The 7,859-nt window shown below is 37.7% G+C and overlaps 1 long non-coding RNA gene across 1 annotated transcript; it reads left to right on the forward strand.

Annotated features, from left to right (window-relative positions):
* Window positions 1–3,776: 3,776 nt before the first annotated feature.
* Window positions 3,777–6,433, forward strand: LOC148366877 (uncharacterized). The gene is made up of 3 exons (XR_015850184.1): window positions 3,777–4,017; window positions 5,196–5,276; window positions 5,826–6,433. It is a non-coding gene; the product is annotated as an uncharacterized LOC148366877 (long non-coding RNA).
* Window positions 6,434–7,859: the final 1,426 nt, after the last annotated feature.

The raw sequence follows: 7,859 nt of genomic DNA on the forward strand, positions 1-7,859 counted from the left end.
ATCCAGCAATGTTGGCAATCCTCCCGTTACTGTGGCAACCATCAGCAACAGTTAAGAGTAGTTCTAGCAGTCGCGACCGTACCTTTCCTTCAGCATCTTTAGCATTGGTATGCTTCTTCTTTTAGCTTGTTACTTTAGTGATGTGTCCAGAACAATTTTTTATTAATGCCTTAAATTCACAAAATTACTGTACAAAGGGTCACCTGAGCATGTACAACAGGACCCTTCACTTTAAACTGATTTTAAAGCCATTCTTGTGATAGGTACACAAATAGCTAGAGTTGAAAGTGACAGTATGCTCTGGTTTAGGGAGGTATGGTCAACAGATCGTCGGACTTCCGTGTGAGAATCATCTCCACCAAAATAACTTGTTTTAGAAAAGTCATCGACATGTCAGAGGTAAGATACAATTGGATTAATGATTTTTATTTGGTGTCAAAGGTTTTAAAATAAAGATATATTTGTCCTTTGCACTTCTAGTACCCCTAATGGATTCCAGCATGGACGATTGGGAGAAGGAAAGAAGGTGCAAAATAAAATTGGATGTGATTGAATGGGAAGTGCTAGTGGCGAAAAACACTTAAGAGTAATTCCTGAAAATCAACTAAACATTATACTTTTGATAATGAACTACAGATAAGCCATATTTTGTTTTGTGTAACTCCGAACCAGAGGGAGGCAATTTATTGGCTGTGCTCATTCTGTATATTATTGCATTGAACATGTGAGCAGCTATATTTTTTCCACTTCACATTGACAGGTGTAGCTCAATTTGACTTACAGTAAGAGACACAGATTCAAGAAACATCAAGCAGAACAACCAACAGAGGGAGACAGCACTTGAAAAACCACAACAAGAAAATTGCCTTGGCAGAGGCCGGTCTGAGTTGATGTACTGTACTAAAATAACACAAGGAAATGAAAACTTCAAATGAGATTGGTCATCAATCAAAAATGATTAGGTATGACTCCCTCTTGTGACTGTGCCAACATCTTTAGAACATGTAATTGGATAGGTGTTACTGTGACATTTTTAGCAGAGGTTCACACCAAACGTCATAGTCAGTGAGACTCTGGCAATGCGTTGTTCCAAAAGTAAACTTATTGGCCTTTTGCACACACGTGACCATAACCACATGATGGAAGTTGCCAACGCCAAGACGGATGGCAGTAAAGCAGAGTGAGTAGTACTCCCCAGGGCCAGTAAATAGTAGACAACGACAACAAAAAAGCTATACTCTTCAACACCATTGGCAATGAATTGTCAGACGAAGATTGTGCAGCTGTTGATGAGATAGTCACCTTGTCATAAAGCACAAAGAGCGGCATTTAAAAAAAAAAGAGGATAGCAGAGCAGCTACCGACTTACGCATAACTTCTTTCTCCTGACTTATTCACAGACCAACCAAGTCGTCCAGTCTGCCTGACTTCAGTCCACACGTAAAACTATATTGTAAATGGAGTATCCCCATACACCGGTGCTCATCCAAAAGCTTAAAAAAATCTGTACCCAGGTACTCAGTAATAGTATAGGTAAGACACTAACGTTAGCTGTGTATGCTAATTAAGTTTTCCCCAGGAGGCCATAAAATTTAATATCGACTGAAACCGAAAGCTGCTCAAATTGATAAACATTTATGGTCGTTTTGAGTAAGCCAATGCATTTATCCACATCAGACGTCTTCTCCTAGCGCTATATAAATGCAGATCATTTCATTTCATCCTATGACCCATTTCTATCTGCCAACACCAAAACTGTGGCAGGGAAGGCCCAGAAGCGACACCACTTCTTGAGAGTGCTCAGGAAAATCAAACGAAATTAGACGATTTGGCTGTCCTTCTACAGAGCCACAGTGGAGATCATGCTTGCATTCGACATCATGGTGTGGTATGCTCAGCTACAAGCATGATAACCTAAAAAACAGCCATCATCACAGCCCAGAAAATCATCGACTGCTCTCTACCCAGTCTAAAGGACATAGCCTACAACTCTCAACTCTCTCTCTCTTTATCTATCTATCTATCTATCTATCTATCTATCTATCTATCTATCTATCTATCTATCTATCTATCTATCTATCTATCTATCTATCTATCTATCTGTCTATCTGTCTGTCTGTCTGTCTGTCTGTCTGTCTGTCTGTCTGTCTGTCTGTCTGTCTGTCTGTCTGTCTGTCTGTCTGTCTGTCTGTCTGTCTGTCTATCTGTCTATCTGTCTATCTATCTGTCTGTCTGATTTTCTGTCTGTCGATTCACAGTAAAAAGTATTTTGACTTTTTTTTAATCACTCAAGGACTCCTTTTCGTTCAATTAGAATACATGTCTGGCAACTTCTGTTTTAAATAACCGCCTTGCTTGTATATTTAGATCCATGACATTCAACATGCAATCCAAACCCCAAAAAATATATTTAATGCTTGTTTATTTTACTATTTATATTTTTTATATAAAAAATATGAGGTGGGATTTGTTTTAAAAAATGCAAGCACACACACAGACACACACTCACTCACATATGATTAATATCTCAACTGAGTCATCATTGTCTGTTTTAAGCACAAGACAAAAGAGGAACTTGGTTTTTAGAAGGATAGTTTTGGTAATCCTTATAAGATACAATATACATTTCTAAATTTTAATTTTGAGGGGATAGTAAGACACAATAAACACTGTTGAAGGTTAAAACAGTAACTTTGTAATTCATCTCTCTCTCTCTCTCTCTCTCTCTCTCTCTCTCTCTCTCTCTCTCTCTCTCGCTCTCTCTCTCTCTCTCTCTCTCTCTCTCTCTCTCTCTCCCTCCCTCCCTTCAATGCAAAGTGATTGTTCGTCCATGTGCCTTGTGAATCACAATGTCTAATATTATCCATGGTCTTGGATGGAGGTTGTGAGTAGTAGGAAGTGAGAACTCTGGATGTCCCCTCACACGCATGTTGGGAGACGTTGGAAAAAAAAACAAAGGCCACTGAAACGTCTTCGGAATGTCAGTCCAAAACAAAGCTCCCCAGAAATTTAACAATTTAGAACTTTAGAATTCGAATGGTCTATGTTGTTATTGTTAAGAAAATAGTTGTTAACAAAGAAATTCGACTGGCACTCTAAAAAATATGATAAAAGCCAAAAATATTTACCCGGTGGGTTAGAGACTGGCTGAAGTTGTGAGAACATCGTAATAAAAGGGCAATGCCCAATAGTACAATAACATTTAGCGGCAAAAAAAAAACAAAGTAGGTCAATAAATAAGATAAATACCCATGAATACCCATTTTTCAATGCATTGCAAAATAAGAAAGTCTCAGAGTCTATTAATCCTCGTTTTAAGGGACCTGTAGCGCCTACAGGAGGATAACAGGCCAAAGATTTAACATTTGTAAAAAGAAACAAACTGAACAGTCAGTTAAATCTGTTTTTTAAAAAACAATGCTCGAATTAGGCTACATTATTGATAACGTAATATTTATTATTATCAACAAAGATGGACGAACATTGATAAATGCTTTTGACACCACGGTATCATGCTCAAAACAGTTAGCCAATCTTGTAACTGAAACTATCGGAAAATTTATATAAGAAATTGCAACTCAGAAGATTTGCTTCATTTTTCATTATTATTTTAATCATGAATTGAATGAGTTGGACTCTCCTTTGCTCAAATATTAATCCAACCCAATTTACATTCACAAAAAAAAATGCAATCTTTGAAATGAGATAATTCATTTTTAGATTTTGTGTACAGTACTTAAAAGCCATCCATTGTGAGTGAAAGCCTGAAACAACATGTTCTGTAGGAAGTTTGTCACCTTCTTGTTTTAATAAGGAAGAAGAAGAAGAAATTGGAGAAGGAGCTTTATGGTAACCAACCTAAATTGGCAGAATTAAGGAAGTTTTAGTTCCCCTGCTAATTCACAGATATATAGAAAGCTGCATTTTTCATCCACCTTGGGCGATTTGCTTCCAGGAGTTGATAACCAGGGGACTTTGGCGCTTCGACTTCGGCGGCAAAACGAACACAGCAAAGTGGTAGGACTGAATAACTTGTTCTTTCGGAGAGACCGTGGGCGTTTCCGCATTTGGGCAATTTGATCTTTGAGTGTTACTTGTTCTATTCCCTTGTCATCTTTTCATTCACGCTTAATCATGATCTTACTCTGTTTAGTCATAACGCTTTATTCCAACCTGTTTCCTTTGGAAGATATTTCATGTTTATTGACTCTTGACACTGTAAAACAATCTTTAGATACATTAAATGTTAAATCAAATAGTGGCATAGTGATTTACTTGTTTGCACGTTTGCAGCTACAATCCCTCGTATAAAAAACATGCTTGGAAGGTCGGTTGGCAAGTAATACTTGTCCCCGGGACATAATAGGCGAGTCTCTGTGTGCATGCCATTGCCTAAAGTCAACTGGGATGGACTCCAGCATCATAGTGAGGTTAAGTAGCTGGAAAATGAATGAATGACCATGTTAAGTCAGATTGTAAAAGAAAAGTTCAGGGTAATTTAATTCTCCATGTGGATGTACTCTTAACAAACCATTTTAAAATGTCCCTTTAAAAATGTGTTTCCCATCGAAACTTTAAGCTTCCTGCTGTACACCCATCTGTACATCGCTGTGTCCCCTGATGACCCAAGTCCTGTGGATACATACCCTTTTAAAATGCATTTTAGATATTACTGTAAGTCATGGATTGCAGAGCACTTCCTACAGCTCAACCAGGACAAACCAGAGGTCATAGAGAGAAACCTTTACCCAAATCATAAGATTTTAGACCTTCAGATCTTGTTAAAAATGTCACTGTTATTTTTTACTCTGAGCTCAATTTTACTCCACGTTTCTAAAACGTAGCACAGATTAGATTTTATCTTCAAAAAATAATTAGTCCGCCTATTTGTCTCTCAAGCAAACACAGATGTGCTAATGTATGCTTTTGTATCCCCTCGTATCGATCATCTTAATGCCCTGCTCTCCGGTTTTCCCCCCAAAAAACATTGACGGCTTGCTGCTACTATAAAATTCAGCAGCATGTGTGTTGTGGGAGCCGGGGAGATCATTTTGCACCATTTGTAAAATCTTTTCATTGCTTTTGCTAGTTTTTTTAAATGACTTAATGGTCTTGGGCCATCTTATCTGCCTGATTTTTTTTTATATCAGCCCTTACGTGAGGTCCTCTATCAGCGGTTTGTTAACTGTTCTTAGAGTGTTGACCTGAACCAATGGTGAAGCAGCATTCAGCCACTTTGGTCCTCACCTATGGAACAGTCTGCCGGCGGACATCAGGTCAGCGGGGAGCCTTGAGTAGGCTCAAAATCCACTTTTTTATATTAGTAAGGTGTGATTCAATAGCTTGAAATCCTGAGGCCATCTGCTGTCATACCTATCGGTGTCGATAAGCCTCTCTCTTGTCTCTTTCTTCACATTGTTAATCTTTGTCTTGCCATTATCATCTTTGATTTTTAATCCTATTTTTTTTCTTTTTGTTGTATTTTAAACATTGTGTGTGTCTGTTTTTTAGGTGTTTCGGGTTGTTGGGTGGGGATAAAGGAGGGGATTTTATTGTCTTATTGCACACTAATTGTTTCTATACAGCACCTTGAGTGGTAATTTATTGCCTGAAAAGTGCTTCAACAATAAATATGATTTGGTTTAAAAGATTAATAAAAGCAATTTACTGAAAACACAATTTGCTTTGGACATACATTTCTTCAAACAGCATTTCTTAAGAAATAAATGTTGAGCCAAGTTTGATTACGAAACGTGCGCACTACCACAGGGTTTTAAGAATTTAGACATCAACCATCTCAGTCTGGCTAAACTGATGTTTTGCAGAGGAGCAGCGCAACACTTCCTGTTGCGGCATCGCCTGTATCCTGTTTTCCACAGTCAGTGGTCATGCGTGTCAGTCCCCTTCGATGAAAACCCGCGTGGGCACAAACTCGTGATCCTGCGTCGCACGCAAACGTCAAAATGTTTAGAAAGGTAGAGTCTGAACGGTCGTGTTCGAAACCGTCAATGTCAGCTTTTGCAATTTTGCAATCAGTTGATGATTACAAAGCAACACTTTGGACAAAATCATTGGTATGAAGAAGAAAAACTGTTATAGATATCAAACATTAGCATGACAATTATATAGATAGATTTATCTCTTACATTTTTTTGAAACACCAAAAAGACCCGCAACAGGGATACAAGAAAATTGTAAAACAATTTGTAGATAACAAAATCACATTTACAGATATTCTATGTCTCCTATTTTAGGCTGAAATATGTAGAAAGCATCCCCCAAACTCCCAACCTCGCATTGGTTAGACAAAATCAACAAACATGTCTTCAAGGTGCTAAGAAAACAGAGAAAAGCTGATGACACTGATGTTTCCAACAAAAAGTATCGGTATCGGATCGGCATCGATCAATAGTGCCTTGTTTTTCCTTGAATTGGATCGATACCGGGCAGCACAGTGGTTAGCGCTTGTGCGGCACAAATCATGTCATGGGAACCTGTCGTGGGTTCAAATCCAGCTCCAGACTTCCTGTGCGGAGTTTGTATGTTATCCCCGTGCTTGCGTGGGTTTCCTCCGGGCACTCCGGTTTCCTCCCACCTTCCAAAAACATGCATTTCATGTGAATTGGCCCATCCAAATTGTCCCTAGGTGTGAATGAGCGAATTAGTTGTCTGTCCCTGTGTGCCCTGCGATTGGCTGGCAACCAGTACATGGTGTCCCCTGCCCACTGCCCGTAGATGGCATATTTAGTTTTCCTTTTGTCTTTTATTAGCATATTTGGTATTAAAGTAATCCAAAAGTAATTGAAAGTAATCATGTTAAAGTAACTCTACCCAACCCCGTGTACACATAACCAATGTAAAGCAGTAGACTAATAGATAAAATGTTTTCAAAACGTTTTATTTTGGTAACTTGGTTGTGACTGAGCTGCCAGGCCACAAGATATCGAACTTCGTCTATGGTTAGTCAAGACAGTGACTCGATTTAGTTTCTATGACCAACCCTCTTTTCTTTGTCAGCCCAAATGAATTAATCTGTTTTGCTTTGGTTAATTATGCCCAATGGGTGTCCTCAAGGACAAGTGTTTTTGGAGCCTGAACCATATGAGGTATCTTTATATCAGCACTTAGTGTATCCCCAATCTGGCCTGCTAATGCATGTAGCCCTCAGCAAAACTTAAATAATTGATTGTTTAGAAATGAAGGGTGGGTAAATCGATGTAAATATCAATATTATCAATACACAGCGAGTACTTGGATAAGATCAATAATATTGACCCGGGATCGATACTGTCATCCAATTTCAAATACCACTATAATAATGTTGTGAGCGGGTCATAATACTACATACATTCTAACTTTCAAAATAATCCAATTGTGGTTTTACTTTTTCACACTCATACTATTTGCACTACTGACTTTATTTCCAAAATAGTGTGCAAAGAAATGTACTTTCCTTGGTTTAAGGCGCACGAGGTCATTAAAATTCCCCTTGTGAATTATTTGTATTCATATATAAGGATCATCAAACTATAAGGCACATGACATTAAAATACAAGATAAAAAAATGTGTTTTATACAATAATAATATTATAGAATCTTGTTTCACAATTGGAATAAATTGATTTATTCATAAATGTTTTTTTCAGTAGTGTCTTGACTTTTGGTCTGATACAGTTGTTTTAGTGGAAGTATTTGATTTTCTATTCTGCTAAAGTATTTTGTACATTGAATTGTTTACATTATTTTCACTTTGACTTCATTTTCAACATATTGTTTAATGGAAAGTATTACAGTTGTCATGTTGACTTTGTCATAATTGTATTTTCGTTACATTGCTGATTTTCTAGTTTTGTAGTTTG

Source organism: Urocampus carinirostris, chromosome 4, assembly GCF_059441175.1.
Source record: "Urocampus carinirostris isolate Australia breed hairy pipefish chromosome 4, RoL_Ucar_1.0, whole genome shotgun sequence".
NCBI lineage: Eukaryota > Metazoa > Chordata > Actinopteri > Syngnathiformes > Syngnathidae > Urocampus > Urocampus carinirostris.